This window comes from Ambystoma mexicanum, chromosome 5p (genome assembly GCF_040938575.1).
Source record: "Ambystoma mexicanum isolate Mex_15411 chromosome 5p, UKY_AmexF1_1, whole genome shotgun sequence".
NCBI lineage: Eukaryota > Metazoa > Chordata > Amphibia > Caudata > Ambystomatidae > Ambystoma > Ambystoma mexicanum.
The window spans coordinates 392,219,437-392,234,920 of record NC_090930.1 but is presented as its reverse complement, the minus strand read 5'-3'; positions in this window follow the sequence as shown (position 1 = coordinate 392,234,920).

The following is a 15,484-nucleotide window of genomic DNA, read 5'->3' as shown; positions in this document are numbered from 1 at the left end:
CACGTGCAAGAAAATAAAACAGACACACCCCGGGCGGGGAATAAGGCAAAGAGAGCAGGCTGCGAGAGTCCAAGGAAAAGTTTATCTAGATCTCTGAGAGCGCTCTGGCAAAATTAATGTTACAGTACATTATATAGGCACACTGACATATCTAACATATGATGCTACGCTGGACCCGGATTGGTCAGCCAGGGTGGTGTTTAGGTGTGGGCATCATCTCTTCCTCCTGGTTGGTTGCTTGGTTGGCGGGAGGATGGACTTCAGATATCTGTGCTCCGAATGGGTGAAGGTCAGGTCACCATGAAGCAGGGTGGTCACTATCTAAGCTAATGAATATATTCTGAATAATGCATGCACTAAATAATGCTTGATCAAAATAATCTCAGTAGTTTATCATGTCACTATACAAATCACACAGGTGTCTATATCATCTATAACATTTGGTTTATACAGGTCACGGGTTTAAGGGTCTTGACCACTATAATACTCTCATTGAACTGTGGGGTTAGTATCACAAGAATCTCAGGTATGTGGCATTTGTTAGTATTAGGCATGATATACTGCAGCAGGGGTCTAATGTTAGTTGGGTGTCTGTTGGGTGGGCCTCATAGCATGGTCAGTGGTCTGGCACATAAAAGGAATATCTTGCAGGGACACAGGATCAGAATGGCAGTAAGTTTCCATCGGCGAGGGTGCGGGGGCAAGGACACGTTTGTGGAGATGAACGAGCTATGTGCTTAGTTCATGCTGGTTCACATGCAGGACAGTGATCTCAGAGGAAGACTGATGTGATACATTTATTAGTTGTTGCAAATACCTCCGGCTTCAGCATGAGAATGGAGCCGTGGAGTTTTCCAGTCAGAGTGGGAATGAAGGTGGGGGCCATGTGCTCTGTGTGCCTGATCGCAGTGAGGAGAGGGAGAGAAGCATTTTGTACTATCGCAGTGAGGCCTGGTCACTAAGATGGAGTTGAAAGGGGGCACAAAAGATGGATGCCCTGTGTCCTACTCAGTGGTCTCAGCTACACGAAAGTCAATGAAAATTAAATTTGCATAAGGGCAAGGGGCGAACCCACCAGTGGAGGCACTTGGTTCAAGCTTTGTACTGAGAAGTGAAGGCAGAGAGGGGCCTGCTGGCCCCTCGCTCCCACACATTCCCCCCTTTCATTACATCTAAAGTAATGAATAATATTATTCTTTTCATTCTCCCTTCGGTAGTACTCAGCCTCCGCGACTGCTTCGTCCCACGCGGGGTGCCTTTTTTTGACATCCATGCCCTGCATACACTTCTTAGGCTATTCCCTCTTCTGGCATATTCGTCTGGTGTACACATCAAGTAGATCCCACCCTCTCCATCTAAGTCCACCCATACCTCTCTGTACCATTGCAGCTCCGTTGGTTCCTTTATTGTTTTGTGGTGTAAATTATCAACCCTGTCCCCGTATTGCCTGTAAATGGCCGTCATCCTGTATTGTCGTGTGTTGTATTCCCCTGTTTGTATTTGTGCGTCTATCATAGTAGCTACCGTTGTCGGTCGGCCCATTGTTACCATCATCATAGTTGAGGTAGGCATGCTCTTTTCACACCACCTGAGTCCCAGTTGGCACACACAGAAGAATAGGAGCAGAAAGACGATAATGGGGATGAGTATTTTCATTGCCACATTTACCCATGATGGTATCCAGTTGAACAGATTGTCAAACCATGTGCTTTCCTCTGCTCCTCCTTCTGTTCTCATCCTCTCTCCTAAATTGTGTACTGCTGTTATCACGTGTGAGAGTGTCCCGTTATCAGCATCTTCAGATGTCACGAACGTGCAACACACCCCCCAATTTTTCGGCAACATTTTCTTTTTTTCTAGAACATATCTGTTTTGCATTTTCATTAGGCGCAGTGCACGGAGCTCTATTTTTATAACGTTGAACCCTTCTTCAGTGTCGTTAGCCAGTTGGATGAGCTCCCAGTGCACTATCTGCAACCATTTGGCATTTGTTCGTGCCTGGAGTCCCGGGACAAGGAGTAATGTGAAAAATGTCTCTGCTGATGAAAACAGCTTGTACTTCTGCGGGATCTCAGCAAGGAGTTTCCATGATTCGGGTGAGATGTAATTGGAGGACCTTTTACTTTGTGTTAGTTTTTTCTTCAGTTCATATTCTGACAATAGTTTGTAAGTTGGAGCTTCTGTTATCATTTGTTGGGGTGCTGTCTATTGTTCAGCTGATTGCCCTGCTGCCGATTTGCCAGCCGATTCTTCTTCTTTTCCGTATATATGACTCTCTGGTATTACCATCAGGGCTGTGTGGAGGGTGGCCAAGGCACATGTACCTTTCCATGCTGTTGGGAGTTGTAGATAGGCTTGTTTGCTGCAAATCCAGTACATGTCCGTTAGTGCAGCGGTGCCTTTCTTCATGTCAGGTATGATTACTGTCTCGTTGCATTTCTTTGTTTCCCCCATGTTCACTCTTCCTTCCCCATGGAAACACAGTTCATGTGGTACTTCTTTCTGTATTTTGATACGTTTTTCCAACGCTGTGACCCACGTTAGCTTTGTGACATGTTGCGACCAGATGGGGGCACATACTTCCTTTATCCATTGGAAGGTGTCATTGGATAGCCCTCGGAGTGCTTCTGCTTTGCATTCGATAGTTTCCTCGTGCCATTTATTTTCTGCATACCTCGTCCCTTTGATGACAAGAAATGGTTCCTTAAGGCAAATTACTCCTTGGCGTCTGCTTGTGCATGTTCTCTCATTTTCCAGTTTTTCCATTGTGATGGTGTGCACTTGGAAGGTGCTTTTTATCCTGCACAAAACCAAATGAATCAAACACTGGGCCTCCGACAAGGGCACTTCCTGTGGCACTAATATTTTTGGTGTCCCAGATGCATGTGGTATGAGCGGCCAAACGTAACAGCTCTCATTTGTTGCCTGCTTTGCCGTGGCACTCATGTCTGAATACCACTTGTTTGATTGATCTGGGTGGCGGGGGTCTGGTCTTCCATCTCATCTAACCCCAGGTCATGATAAATGTCATGTCTTTTCCCTTTTGCCCCCTCTTCCTTCTCCTTCTCCCTCTCTCCTTGTGGCTCTTCACTCTTTGGTAGTGTATTGGGAACATGCCCGCCCAAGCTGTGTCATTACCGTTAAATATGTCATCATGTGTGTATTCATTAGTGGCAGCAGCGTAATATGAAGTAGGCTCTACTGTTATTTGTGCATGCGAGCTTGTGTTAGCTACGTTGCTTAGCCAATAGTAGTCGCCATCATATGCATTCATTTCATAATCATTACTTATATTTATACTCGGATGTAACAAGGACACAATTGTTGGATCGGCGGCAGAGTGTTCTGAAGGTTTCATTGCATTTGTATCATTAGCATCAATGTCATACGCTTCTTTCCACATTGTCTTTACTCCAGTCCATATTAAGTGCGAACCTTCTCGTATCAAGTTAGCCCCGCTACCCCCCTTGTGCATGTCATTAACCAAAGATAAAAGTGTATAGTACCAGGCCATGAAAAATAACATCACTGAAAACAAAACTGCAGCACATTTCAAAACACATTCCACATTGCTAAACCTTATTAGCCCTAATGGCGTCCCTATCACTATCTAACATAATGGTGTTTTCGGTGATTGCGCTGCGTTGGTCCATTTGCCACCTGGAGGGGCGATACAAAGTTGTTAAGTCACCAGAATAAATACAGTTGTATATCTACATATTTACTTTTTTTTTCATTATTTGTGTAACGCTCACCTGATTCCCACGGAGGCGCAGGTCTGGCTTCGCGTGCTGATGCTTCTTCAATGGTGAAGCGCAGGACTCTGAAGATGGACAGGAAGGGCCCCTCTACTCTGGCTTCTCCGGCTCGCAGGAATATTCCCCTGTGTGTGAAAAGGGAGTATTACATACTGACTAAGTTATGCTCAAGCCTCCCACTCTCTTCCAACCCTCCACGATACCCTTCCACGATTCCCCGTGAAGTCTCACCTTAGGGTCAGGAAGGATGAGCTCTCCATCCTGCTTCTGATGCAGGGGCGCGTTGAAACCCAGTTACTTCACTGGATTGAGGATTGATGGGAGTTCAGGTAAGCTTGACTATTCAGGTAAGGCTCTGTAAAAGTTCTGTTGCAAGTTCAAAGTCCAAGCTTAATAATAATGTTCATTGTCTTTATCCCCTTAGGGGCCGGGGTTCGGAATGCCGGAGATATGGCGCCGACCCGAAGTGAAACGTGCAGTTCCAGTAAATGACAGGTAAGTTCTTTTTTCCCCATAGGGGCCGGGGTCCGGAAAATGCCTGGAAGCGGCAAGACCCAAAATGAAATGGGAATGACCCAACAGGTAAGACTTAGAAGGAAACTGAGCTTTTCCTATTCCCTTCCTTCTCTCACCTTGTTCTTGTCTTTTTCTCTCTAGGCTCTGGGAAGTGACTGTGGATCCGGATGATCGCTGCTAAAGATGGTGGTGTCCAGGATAGGTGAGTGAAATGCAGCGCTGCAGCGATCGTAGCGAAATGCTTTTAAAATGATGTCTTCCTTTTCAGGATCGTCGGTGTGATGTCTCCGTGGTGCTGATTTAGCAGGTAATGTCTTTTGTCTCCCTTTGCAGGTGATCCAGGATACTGACAGGCGTGGCTGAGGTCCAGATGCAGGAGCTGACACGATGAGCGTCCAGCTGCGAGGAGCAGAACAACGCGAAGCGTGAGTTGCTGATCGGATGTGGTTTAAATAGCTTTGGAAGAAGTTCCAAGTGTGTATCCTTCCTCCGATCAGGTATGTATCCTTCCCCGACCACACCCGGGTGGAAAGTAGTCCCACAGGTAAAGTAGTTCCATTCAGGCCTCAAGAGGGCCTGGATGTGGCAGCATGGTCTGCATCAGGTAAGTGCACATTAAAACACTTGAACACATGTCTAGCTTTATGAGCCTGGCGCCTAAGGTGCCAGGACAGAGGTCCAACATGAGCCTGGCGCCTAAGGCGCCAGGACTGTGTCCAAAGGGCCCCAGCTTGGGCCCGCTGGCACTCCCCTGGGGAAAATTATGCCTGCCTCTGGGGTTGCCGGGTCGGACCTGGCTCCTTGGAGGTAGGCATCATGACAGTACCCCCCCTCAAGGCCCCGCCCAAGGTTCTTCCCTCCGGGGGTTTTGGCTTGTTCGGAAATCTCCGGTGAAACCTTTGTACTAATCGAGGTGCGTGGACATGATTACTAGGCTCCCACGATCTCTCCTGAGGTCCATATCCCTTCCAGTCAACAAGATAGAAGAGTTTCGACTTTACCACCTTGGAGTCTAAAATGTCTTTAACTTCGAATTCTAATTCCCCTTCAATTTGAACTGGATCTGGAGGCTTGGACAATCGGGTTCCTGGTTGTACTGGCTTCAAAAGTGATGCATGAAAAACTGGATGAATACGCATGTTGGACGGTAGATCCAGTTTAAAGGCCACTGGGTTGATTATAGCCTTGATGGGATAAGGTCCTATGAATCTGGGATTGAAGGTTTGCGGGCCCTTGAGGGGTAAATGTTTAGTTGCTAGCCATACCTGGTCTCCTACTTGGTAAGGAGGAGTTTTACTTCGGTGCAAATCAGTGTTTTCTTTATACTTTTTCTTGGCTTGCTGTAAATGAGTTGCAGCTTCTTTGAAGGCTCGGGTTATTGTGGAATGCAGATGATTTACTGCGGGCATTTCCAGGGTCAGAGGTGGATCTAGGTCAGAGGTCCGATGATGGTGACTATACAAAGTATAAAAGGGGGTTTGTCCGGTTCCAGAATGCACTGAATTGTTGTATGCATATTGTGCGATCCAAAGGATGTCTTTCCAATTTAACTCGGATTGGTGTAACATGCACCGAAGATATTGCTCGAGAGTCTGATTGGTTCTCTCGGTTTGTCCGTCGGTCTGGTGGTGGTGGCTGGTGGATAACCGCATATCTATTTGTGCTAGTTGGCAACACTTCTTCCAAAAATGGGAGATAAATTGACTTCCACGATCCGAGACTAATATGGAAGGGAAACCATGTATGCGAACTATATTCTCCAGGAATTCCTTGGCCAAGGTGGAAGTTGAAGGCAAACCCTTTAAAGGGATAAAGTGAGCCATTTTGGAGAATAGGTCCACAATTACAAGGATTGTGTTGTAACCAGCACAAGGAGGCAGGTCGGTTATAAAGTCAATTGACAGGGTGTGCCATGGTGCCGGTGGAATATCCAAGGGTTGAAGTAGGCCGGCTGGCCTTTTCTTTTGAGCCTTGTTTTGGGTGCAAATTCCGCAAGACAGAACAAAAGACTTTATGTCTTTTCTCCAAGAAGGCCACCAGAAGTGGCGTTTGATTTTTTCCTCCGTTTTAGCGATACCAGGGTGTCCTTCCATTAAACATTCATGATGATGGGCAATAACAAGTTCTTGCAATTCTTTACTTGGCAGAAACCGCTCCTGGAAGTAGGGTAAGTCATCCTTAACGGTGTAATGAGGACCCTTTTGACTCCATTCCAGTAAGGTTGAAGAGTCTAGAAGTTGTTTTACTTGCGTTTGGATGTCCTCAATAGTTTGCAATGAAGTTAAGCCTAAGATTCTTTGCTCAGGAATGATGGGCACAGGTTCTAAGCTCGAATTAGGTTCTTCCATGCCAATCCGGGATAAGGCGTCCGCTTTTCCATTCTTGCAGCCAGGGCGATAGGTAATTACAAAATCAAATTCCGCAAAGAATAGAGCCCATCTGAGTTGTCGTGAAGATTGAGCTTTGGCCGTCTTTAAATACTGTAAGTTTCTGTGGTCCGTAATTACGGTGATGGTGTGTCTTGCCCCGAGAAGGTAGTGACGCCAAGCTTTGAAAGCTGATTTGATGGCCAGTAACTCTTTATCGGTAATTGCGTAGTTGATTTCAGGAGGAGAAAATTTTCTTGACCAAAAGGCCACTGGGTGTAGTTGGTTAGTTTTTGGGTCTCTTTGCGACAGGACAGCTCCCATGGCCGAACTGGATGCATCGGTTTCCACTATGTACGGGAGATCTGGGTGCGGGTGCTTAAATACAGGTGCAGAGGTGAATTTGGTTTTCAGGTCCTGGAAGGCTTGTTCGGCCTCAAGAGTCCATTCGAAGCGTTTGTTTTTCTTTAGGAGAGCGGTGATGGGTTGGACTGTTCGGGTAAATTCCGGGATGAATCTTCGATAGAAATTGGCAAAGCCGAGCATGCTCTGAACTCCCTTCGCCGAGCTAGGAGATGGCCATTTGAGGATGGCGTCCACCTTTCGCGAGTCCATTCGGACTCCTTGAGGTGTCAGGATGAATCCGAGAAACTCAACTTCTGTGGTATGAAAAACACATTTTTCGAGTTTTGCAAATAGTCTGTGCTGGCGCAATTTCTCAAGAACTGCCCTAACATGTTTTCTGTGATCAGATTCTGAAGAAGAGTACACCAGGATGTCGTCAATGTAAACAATGACACAGACATTGATAAGTTCCCGAAGAACATCATTCATAAAGAACTGAAAGGCGGCAGGTGCATTGCACAAACCGAAGGGCATCACCTGTTATTCGAAGAGCCCAAATTTGATGCGGAATGCAGTCTTCCATTCGTCGCCTTCTTTTATGCGCACCAGGTGATAAGCTCCTCGGAGATCTAACTTGGTGTACACACAAGCGTCTTTCACCTGGTCGATAAGCTCAGGGATCAAGGGCAGAGGATAACGATTCTTAATCGTTATTTGATTTAGGGCGCGATAGTCTATACACGTTCTAAGGTCGCCTTCTTTTTTCGGCACGAAGAACAGAGCTGAAGAGACAGGAGACTTGGAGGGGCGAATAAAACCATTGGTTAGGTACTGATCTAAATACCGACGCAAATGGAGGTTCTCAGGTTCCGTAAGAGCATAAATCCTACTACAAGGTAGTTGAGCTTTGGGTACCAGATCGATTTGGCAATCATAAGACCGATGTGGAGGTAACGTGTTAGCCTGTTCTTTCTGAAAAACGTCTTGGAATTCTAGGTATTCTGACGGTAGCTGTACAGGGGTGGAAGTTGCTGAGGCTAGACCCATAGCTGGATTTCTTGGATAACAAGTTGGTTCACAATCAGGAAAACTTATCTTCTTTGCTCGCCAGTCAATTCTGGGATTATGTGTTTCTAACCAAGGAATTCCAAGAATTACTTGAAATTGTGGGGCCTTGATCACATCAAACACGATTGCTTCCCGATGTCCATCCTGACCCACCAGTGTCACTTCAACAGTGGAATGCGTTACAGGCCCTGAGGCTATTTCGGTTCCATCTACTGTAGTAATGACATCTTGGGTTACTTTCGGGCGGAGAGGAAGCTTAATCCTGGAAGCCAATTCACGGTCTATGTAATTTCCAATAGCTCCACTGTCGATGTATGCTTTTATAGCATGCAACTGCTGAGGCTGTTTTGGGTCCACTAGCACCATTGGCATGACAAAATGCGAGGTCAAAGAGTTAGCTTTCAAGCTCGGCAAGCGGACCCCTACGCTTGTCGGGCTAGGTCGTTTCCCGAATCAGGTGTCAATAATTTGTTATCAGTAGCTCCAACCACCTTCTTAAGTGGTTTGACTGGACAATTTCGAAGAAAGTGACCGGAAGTCCCGCAATACAGACAAAGTTGCATTTGCCGCCTTCTCTCTCGTTCTTTCTGCGTTAATGGTCCTTTAACACCACCGATTTGCGTAGGTTCAGATACGTCGGTACTCTTAGATAAATTGACTTCCACGATCCGAGACTAATATGGAAGGGAGACCATGTATGCAAACTATATTCTCCAGGAATTCCTTGGCCAAGGTGGAAGCTGAAGGCAAACCCTTTAAAGGGATAAAGTGGGCCATTTTGGAGAATAGGTCCACAATTACAAGGATTGTGTTGTAACCAGCACAAGGAGGCAGGTCGGTTATAAAGTCCATTGACAGGGTGTGCCATGTGCCGGTGGAATATCCAAGGGTTGAAGTAGGCCGGCTGGCCTTTTCTTTTGAGCCTTGTTTTGGGCGCAAATTCCGCAAGACAGAACAAAAGACTTTATGTCTTTTCTCCAAGAAGGCCACCAGAAGTGGCGTTTGATTTTTTCCTCCGTTTTAGCGATACCAGGGTTTCCTTCCATTAAAGATTCTTGATGATGGGCAATAACAAGTTCTTGCGTTTCTTTACTTGGCAGAAACAACCGCTCCTGGAAGTAGGGTAAGTCATCCTTAACGGTGTAATGAGGACCCTTTTGACTCCATTCCAGTAAGGTTGAAGAGTCTAGAAGTTGTTTTACTTGCGTTTGGATGTCCTCAATAGTTTGCAATGAAGTTAAGCCTAAGATTCTTTGCTCAGGTATGATGGGCACAGGTTCTAAGCTCGAATTAGGTTCTTCCATGCCAATCCGGGATAAGGCATCCGCTTTTCCATTCTTGCAGCCAGGGCGATAGGTAATTACAAAATCAAATTCCGCAAAGAATAGAGCCCATTGGAGTTGTCGTGAAGATTGAGCTTTGGCCGTCTTTAAATACTGTAAATTTCTGTGGTCCGTAATTACGGTGATGGTGTGTCTTGCCCCGAGAAGGTAGTGACGCCAAGCCTAGAAAGCTGATTTTATGGCCAGTAAATCTTTATCGGTAATTGCGTAGTTGATTTCAGGAGGAGAAAACTTTCTGGACCAAAAGGCCACTGGGTGTAGTTGGTTAGTTTTTGGGTCTCTTTGCGACAGGACAGCTCCCATGGCCGCACTGGATGCATCGGTTTCCACTATGTAAGGGAGATCTGGGTGCGGGTGCTTCAATACAGGTGCAGAGGTAAATTTGGTTTTCAGGTCCTGGAAGGCTTGTTCGGCCTCAAGAGTCCATTCGAAGCGTTTGTTTTTCTTTAGGAGAGCGGTGATGGGTTGGACTGTTCGGGAAAATTCCGGGATGAATCTTCGATAGTAATTGGCAAAGACGAACATGCTCTGAACTCCCTTCACCGAGCTAGGAGATGGCCATTTGAGGATGCCGTCCACCTTTCGCGAGTCCATTCGGACTCCTTGAGGTGTCAGGATGAATCAGAGAAACTCAACTTCTGTGGTATGAAAAACGCATTTTTCGAGTTTTGCAAATAGTCTGTGCTGGCGCAATTTCTCAAGAACTGCCCTAACATGTTTTCTGTGATCAGATTCTGAAGAAGAGTACACCAGGATGTCGTCAATGTAAACAATGACACAGACATCGATAAGTTCCCGAAGAACATCATTCATAAAGTACTGAAAGGCGGCAGGTGCATTGCACAAACCGAAAGCCATCACCTGATATTCGAAGAGCCCAAATTTGTTGCGGAATGCAGTCTTCCATTCGTCGCCTTCTTTTATGCGCACCAGGTGATAAGCTCCTCGGAGATCTAACTTGGTGTACACACAAGCGTCTTTCACCTGGTCGATAAGCTCAGGGATCAAGGGCAGAGGATAACGATTCTTAATCGTTATTTGATTTAGGGCGTGATAGTCTATACACGTTCTAAGGTCTCCTCCTTTTTTCGGCACGAAGAACAGAGCTGAAGAGACAGGAGACTCAAGCTCGGCAAGCGGACCCCTACGCTTGTCGGGCTAGGTCGTTTCCCGAATCAGGTGTCAATAATTCGTTATCAGTTGCTCCAACCACCTTCTTAAGTGGTTTGACTGGACAATTTCGAAGAAAGTGGCCGGAAGTCCCGCAATACAGACAAAGTTGCATTTGCCGCCTTCTCTCTCGTTCTTTCTGCGTTAATGGTCCTTTAACACCACCGATTTGCATAGGTTCAGATACGTCGGTACTCTTAGATAAATTGACTTCCACGATCCGAGACTAATATGGAAGGGAAACCATGTATGCGAACTATATTCTCCAGGAATTCCTTGGCCAAGGTGGAAGCTGAAGGCAAACCCTTTAAAGGGATAAAGTGGGCCATTTTGGAGAATAGGTCCACAATTACAAGGATTGTGTTGTAACCAGCACAAGGAGGCAGGTCGGTTATAAAGTCCATTGACAGGGTGTGCCATGGTGCCGGTGGAATATCCAAGGGTTGAAGCAGGCCGGCTGGCCTTTTCTTTTGAGCCTTGTTTTGGGCGCAAATTCCGCAAGACAGAACAAAAGACTTTGGGCCTCATTACACGGTAGGCGGTAAGGGTTTACCGGTACCGGTATTTTACCGGTACCGGTAAATCCTTACCGCCTTACTACGAGGTCCCTTTGCGGGCTGGGGAATTTAACGCCTGCTTTTTGCAGGCGTTAAAAATCCAACCCGCAAAGGACCAAGGTGCTAATTACGGTACCGCAATTTGCGGTACCGTAATTAGCGCCTTCCCCATTCCCATTATGCCCTATGGGGCAAAAATGGGAATGGGGAAGGGCAATTGAGGAAGGAGGAATTACCGCCTTCCCAACCTTGGAATAGGGCGGTAATTCCCCTTTCCTCCAAGGCGGAACCGATAAATTACCGGAATGAACCATGGCGCTAATAGCGCCATGGTTTACCGCCTACCATGTAATGAGGCCCTTTATGTCTTTTCTCCAAGAAGGCCACCAGAAGTGGCGTTTGATTTTCTCCTCCGTTTTAGCGATACCAGGTTGTCCTTCCATTAAAGATTCATGATGATGGGCAATAACAAGTTCTTGCAATTCTTTACTTGGCAGAAACAACCGCTCCTGGAAGTAGGGTAAGTCATCCTTAACGGTGTAATGAGGACCCTTTTGACTCCATTCCAGTAAGGTTGAAGAGTCTAGAAGTTGTTTTACTTGCGTTTGGATGTCCTCAATAGTTTGCAATGAAGTTAAGCCTAAGATTCTTTGCTCAGGTATGATGGGCACAGGTTCTAAGCTCGAATTAGGTTCTTCCATGCCAATCCGGGATAAGGCGTCCGCTTTTCCATTCTTGCAGCCAGGGCGATAGGTAATTACAAAATCAAATTCAGCAAAGAATAGAGCCCATCGGAGTTGTCGTGAAGATTGAGCTTTGGCCGTCTTTAAATACTGTAAGTTTCTGTGGTCCGTAATTACAGTGGTGGTGTGTCTTGCCCCGAGAAGGTAGTGACGCCAGGCCTTGAAAGCTGATTTGATGGCCAGTAACTCTTTATCGGTAATTGCGTAGTTGATTTCAGGAGGAGAACATTTTCTGGACCAAAAGGTCACTGGGTGTAGTTGGTTAGTTTTTGGGTCTCTTTGCGACAGGACAGCTTCCATGGCCGAACTGGATGCATCGGTTTCCACTATGTATGGGAGATTTGGGTGCGGGTGCTTCAATACAGGTGCAGAGGTGAATTTGGTTTTCAGGTCCTGGAAGGCTTGTTCGGCCTCAAGAGTCCATTCGAAGCGTTTGTTTTTCTTTAGGAGAGCGGTGATGGGTTGGACTGTTCGGGAAAATTCCGGGATGAATCTTCGATAGAAATTGGCAAAGCCGAGCATGCTCTGAACTCCCTTCACCGAGCTAGGAGATGGCCATTTGAGGATGGCGTCCACCTTTCGCGAGTCCATTCGGACTCCTTGAGGTGTCAGGATGAATCCGAGAAACTCAACTTCTGTGGTATGAAAAACGCATTTTTCGAGTTTTGCAAATAGTCTGTGCTGGCGCAATTTCTCAAGAACTGCCCAAACATGTTTTCTGTGATCAGATTCTGAAGCAGAGTACACCAGGATGTCGTCAATGTAAACAATGACACAGACATCGATAAGTTCCCGAAGAACATCATTCATAAAGTACTGAAAGGCGGCAGGTGCATTGCACAAACCGAAGGGCATTACCTGATATTCGAAGAGCCCAATTTTGGTGCGGAATGCAGTCTTCCATTCGTCGCCTTCGTTCATGCGCACCAGGTGATAAGCTCCTCGGAGATCTAACTTGGTGTACACACAAGCGTCTTTCACCTGGTCGATAAGCTCAGGGATCAAGGGCAGAGGATAACAATTCTTAATCGTTATTTGATTTAGGGCGCGATAGTCTATACATGTTCTAAGGTCGCCTTCTTTTTTCGGCACGAAGAACAGAGCTGAAGAGACAGGAGACTTGGAGGGGCGAATAAAACCATTGGCTAGGTACTGATCTAAATACTGACGCAAATGCAGGTTCTCAGGTTCCGTAAGAGCATAAATCCTACTGCAAGGTAGTTGAGCATTGGGTACCAGATCGATTTGGCAATCATAAGACCGATGGGGAGGTAACCTGTTAGCCTGTTCTTTCTGAAAAACGTCTTGGAATTCTTGGTATTCTGACGGTAGCTGTACAGGGGTGGAAGTTGCTGAGGCTAGACCCATAGCTGGATTTCTTGGATAACAAGTTGGTTCACAATCAGGAAAACATATCTTCTTTGCTCGCCAGTCAATTCTGGGATTATGTGTTTCTAACCAAGGAATTCCAAGAATTACTTGAAATTGTGGGGCCTTGATCACATCAAACACGATTGCTTCCCGATGTCCATCCTGACCCACCAGTGTCACTTCAACAGTGGAATGCGTTACAGGCCCTGAGGCTATTTCGGTTCCATCTACTGTAGTAATGACATCTTGGGTTACTTTCGGGTGGAGAGGAAGCTTAATCCTGGAAGCCAATTCACGGTCTATGTAATTTCCAATAGCTCCACTGTTGATGTATGCTTTTATAGCATGCAACTGCTGAGGCTGTTTTGGGTCCACGAGCACCATTGTCATGACAAAATGCGAGGTCAAAGAGTTAGTTTTCAAGCTCGGCAAGCGGACCCCTACGCTTGTCGGGCTAGGTCATTTCCCGAATCAGGTGTCAATAATTCGTTATCAGTAGCTCCAACCACCTTCTTAAGTGGTTTGACTGGACAATTTCAAAGAAAGTGACCGGAAGTCCCGCAATACAGACAAAGTTGCATTTGCCACCTTCTCTCTCGTTCTTTCTGCGTTAATGGTCCTTTAACACCACCGATTTGCATAGGTTCAGATACGTCGGTACTCTTGGAGTTAGCGTGGGTTTTGATCGGTACTCGGTTTTCATACTTGAACCGATCTGCTTTTCTATTTTGAAGTCTGTGATCAAGTTGAACCACCAAGTCTATGTAGTCTGCGCAGACCTGGGGTGGGTTTACTATCTGAGCTAGAACATCCTTAAGCTCTCCGCGCAGGCCTCCATGAAACAATGTGATCCTTTTGTTTGCTGGCCATCCAGTTTCCACAACCAGTCTGTTAAAGGTGGCATGGAGGATAGAAGATCCTGATTACCTTGTCGTAAGGATAGCAGTTCGTTATCAAGGGCCTGTCCTTGAGAATGTCGGGCGAACAATCTTTCCATGCTGGCCTGGAAGCCCTGAAAATTCTGGAGAATGGGATCATCCTGATTTACCAATGGAATAGACCAATCGGCAGCACTGCCACTGAGGTAAGATAGTATAAAGGCTACCTTGGTCTGGTCGTAAGGGAAGGCTCCGGGTCTGCATAGAAAGTGTAAACGACATTGGTTCATAAAGACGGCATATTTCTTGGGATCCCCCGCAAAACGTTCAGGCGGGGCCAAAGGCATGTGTCCAGGAAGATTAATTTGTACCGGGTTACTCAAACCCATTGATGTGGAAATGTCTCTGGAATTAGGTAAAGGAGTGTGCCGTGCCTGGGCCTGTAATAATCTTTTGGCTAGGTCATCTGTTCTTTCCTTGGATAAGATCAGTTCTCTTTTGAGAGCGTTAGTCTCCTGGTGGGCTGAGTGCACCTCTGCCCGTAATTCCCCCAAAAGCTGGGCCAGCTGGTCAGTCTCGGAAGTCTCCATAGCGCCCGGGTGGGAAATTGTGGGTAGGCTTTGCGTTCTGTAACGCTCACCTGATTCCCACGGAGGCGCAGGTCTGGCTTCGAGTGCTGATGCTTCTTCAATGGTGAAGCGCAGGACTCTGAAGATGGACAGGAAGGGCCCCTCTACTCTGTCTTCTCCGGCTTGCAGGAATATTCCCCTGTGCGTGAAAAGGGAGTATTACCTACTGACTAAGTTATGCTCAAGCCTCCCACTCTCTTCCAACCCTCCACGATACCCTTCCACGATTCCCCGTGAAGTCTCACCTTAGGGTCAGGAAGGATGAGCTCTCCATCCTGCTTCTGATGCAGGGGCGCGTTGAAACCCAGTTACTTCACTGGATTGACGATTGATGGGAGTTCAGGTAAGCTTGACTATTCAGGTAAGGCTCTGTAAAAGTTCTGTTGCAAGTTCAAAGTCCAAGCTTAATAATAATGTTCATTGTCTTTTTCCCCTTAGGGGCCGGGGTTCGGAATGCCGGAGATATGGCGCCGACCCGAAGTGAAACGTGCAGTTCCAGTAAATGGCAGGTAAATTCTGGATGAGCGCTCTGGTAATGTCTTTGCATTCGCTCATTCAATGTCTTTGTCTTTTTTCCCCATAGGGGCCGGGGTCCGGAAAATGCCTGGAAGCGGCAAGACCCGAAATGAAATTTGAATGACCCAACAGGTAAGACTTAGAAGGAAACTGAGCTTTTCCTATTCCCTTCCTTCTCTCACCTTGTTCTTGTCTTTTTCTCTCTAGGCTCTGGGAAGTGACTG